General features: G+C 41.0%; 1 protein-coding gene across 1 annotated transcript in view; it reads left to right on the top strand.

The window, feature by feature from the left end:
• The window catches only part of ppox (protoporphyrinogen oxidase), a 31,816-nt gene that overhangs the window by 9,204 nt on the left and 19,213 nt on the right, over positions 1-3,399 (top strand). The window lies entirely within an intron of this gene.

Here is a 3,399-nt window from a genome sequence, read left to right as displayed (position 1 = left end):
TGCTTATGAGAGGCTTATTAATGATAGCAAAATAAATATCAAGCCTGCAAACCTAATATTGTAACGGACTGAATGTTGTGTTTTTAACAATCTCTGGTYGGCTTGTGGAGYGCAGGAGGTTGCCATGGCAACGGGTGTGCTATAATGACAGAGAGACAGAGAGTAAAAAGGTGCGAGTGGTTTGTCTTGACGCATCACAGCACCTGTAGTTTCTGAACGTTCAATAAATGACAAACTTGGACTAATTACCTCGTTCTTTGTGTGTATCACGTCATTCACAGCAAACATCAAACACGGTAAATATGTTTCATTAAGTATTTAACAAACAAATGGTGTCTACCGCGATAATTATGTGAAATTAATTGTCTAATATAAAAAAATAGTTTGTTGCTGTCGAGCTCAGAGTCTGAGAGGCTTTTCCTTTATATCAAACAAAATTTTTTTGCCTCTTATTTAGTGGAAATATTGATGTTGATGAGATTTTCTCCAAAATAACCTTTTTCAGCCTTTATAGCTCCACTGTTGAAAATGAGGCTCTAACATTCACAAATGACATTGAAATAAAATCCAGTCCAACATCTGGTTTGAGGTGATTCCTCTGGAACCTGTTGGAGAAAAAATATCCCAACTTCAGAAGATGAGCTTTAACCTAACAGAGCTCTGTGGTTCCTCCTGTCAGTATGAGAGTCAGGGTGAGGAGGCGCCATGTTAGGAAGAGAAGTGGAAGCTGCAGGATCTTCAGAACAAACAGGTCATGATGCTGGGGTACTGATTATCCCTCTGTCTGGACACAGGATCAATAGAACCAGTTTAAAAGCTAAAATGAATGATTATATGCCAGACATGGAAAACTGGGATCACTCCATGCCATGATGTTCAGGATTTAGGTCTCATGGCATCTCAAGGTGTCAACATTGCAGCCAGTGGGCTGAAGGAGGAAATACAGCTTTATTTTGTAGCAATCAAGAGCTACCAGCTTTTATCGCTTTGCAAAAAAATGTATCAGCACAGAAACTCCAAAGCACACAAAGATATATATATATATATACCCCCAAGAATTTAAAACTACTTTCACCCCTGCAGCTATCGAGAAAGTTCCAGAGATCTGGTCTCTGTCCCGCCCCCACAGCCAATGAACCAATCAACAGCTAACACGAAACCGGCCCTGTCTGGACGGCCCAATTGGAACCGTTGCTCCCAGGGTTAAAGAGAGCCGGGTGGTACAGGGCTGGAAGTGCTAATGCAAAAACGGTCGCCGGGCCGACCCGGGTCCAGCTGTGCAGTGCAAAAGGGTGTGATGTTTTTTTGATCAACACTTTTTTCCATTTTGACTTTCTTTATCCAACTTATGTAATCTTATGTCAAATTTGGCAAATGATTTTCTATTTAATTTTGTTAAATATGTAACCATATTTACAATTGTTGTGTCACTAACTTTTAACTTTCATGTCATGGGAAACAAAGTATTCACACCCCTGGCAGACTGAGTTTTAACATTTTCATTCAGTCAATGACGATGTTGATTTTTCTTTAATAGGGAGGAACATGGGCATCTCTCACAAGATCAGGCAACGGAAAGAGATATCAACTTTGACTTGTTTTTTTATGTATTATTTGATTTAAAAATTATGTTTAAAAAATATTTCTTACTTTTTATCAATCATTTTGAAAAATCTTTTTTGACATTATGTTCATCAAATACCTTCTTGTAATTGCTTGTTTCCACTACTTGTTAAATCTTTGGGGATGAGTTTAGAAGGCCTCTGAGCCATCCATCCATTTTCTTACACCTTTGTCCCTCAGTGGGGTCAGGAGGGTTGCTGGTGCCTCTCCAGCTAACGTTCCGGGCGAGAGGCGGGGTCACCCTGGACAGGTCACCAGACTGTCACAGGGCAACACAGAGACACACAGGACAAACAACCATGCACACACACACTCACACCTAGGGGCAATTTGGAGAGGCCAATTAACCTGACAGTCATGTTTTTGGACTGTGGGAGGAAACCAGAGTACCTGGAGAAAACCCACCATGCACAGGGAGAACATGCAAACTCCATTCAGAAAGACCGGGGCCGGGAATTGAACCCAGAACCTTCTTGCTGCAAGGCAACAGCTCTACCAACTGCGCCACCGTGCAGCCTTCTGAGCCATCAACCTAATCTTGAGCTCCCTCAGTCAGATTCAGTCAGGACTCTTACTAGGACATTCCCAAGCATTATTATTACTGCCACGGTTATGAACAAGGGCGGCGCCAGGAATCTTGGGCCCCATGACAAAAAGTTAAATTGCACGCCCTGCTCCGCCCAGGACCTTCCCAGCCCCACCCGTCACAACTACTGTTAAAGTTTCTTGAGTCCATCTGATCCAGATAAAGCATCACAATTTTAAGGGCTTGCAACTGCCTTGCTTTCTTTGGTCCAATACTGACAATAACACAATATTTAATGCTCACGAATTTTACATGCAACAGTCCACATACAATACAGCAATAGAATAGAATACAATAGGTTGCTTAAATTTTTTATTATTACTTTTAGCTTACTGAAATGTCTCTTCCCACTTGCAACAGTCACAGACAACGTGCAAAATACACATAGAGCAATCAGAGCAATCCAGACTTCTCAAAAAATGCTATGTAGTTGCATTTTATACAAGCTGCAGTATAACTTAAATAAAAAATATGTTTTCTCTATATTTGTTAAAGATGTGTAATGACAGTTTATCAGACAGATAATCTGGGAAAATATCAATCTCCTCCACCTCCTTTCTGAGCTGCTATTGCTAGCTAAAGTAATGCAACGTTCCTGCCACAAACAACCAATCAGAACCAGTAGGAGGGTCTCAGTGCTGTCAATCAACTTTATTCACTCACTGCTAAATGTGCCAATGATGGAGAAACAACTTATTGTTGCAGGAAAACTGTTTATCTGCTGTCATTGGTAGCTATGCCAGAGAAACTGAGCATTCACAACAAGCTATTCTTGTTGCAGCATAGCACAGAGCGAGGGGGAGGGAGGATGAGATTGTGATTCACGGCACTAAAACCCTTCTGTCTCTGGTTGTAGATGGCACTGGCAGAAGGCAGAGGAAATAATTTTTTGACAAATTATTTCTCATGCCAAACTGTCACAACACAATGACGGCTTTAACAAATATGTAAAAAAAGTTTTTTTTGTAAAGGTTACATACTGCAGCTTTAATTTCACTTAGGAGTGGACGGGTCAGGAGGGACGTGGCAACAGATATCTCTAATTTAAATGCAAGCCAAGGTAAAACTGTGTGGACTGGCTGCAGTCCAGCTAAGCTAACTATGCTGACTGGTTGACTGTCTCTATTCACCTTTCTTGGAGAAAAACTGTTACAAATTCACACTCTTGTCTTTCTCTCTCTCTCATTGTA

Source organism: Poecilia reticulata, linkage group LG16 (assembly GCF_000633615.1).
Source record: "Poecilia reticulata strain Guanapo linkage group LG16, Guppy_female_1.0+MT, whole genome shotgun sequence".
Lineage (NCBI taxonomy): Eukaryota > Metazoa > Chordata > Actinopteri > Cyprinodontiformes > Poeciliidae > Poecilia > Poecilia reticulata.
This window is presented reverse-complemented; position numbering and strand designations above follow the sequence as displayed.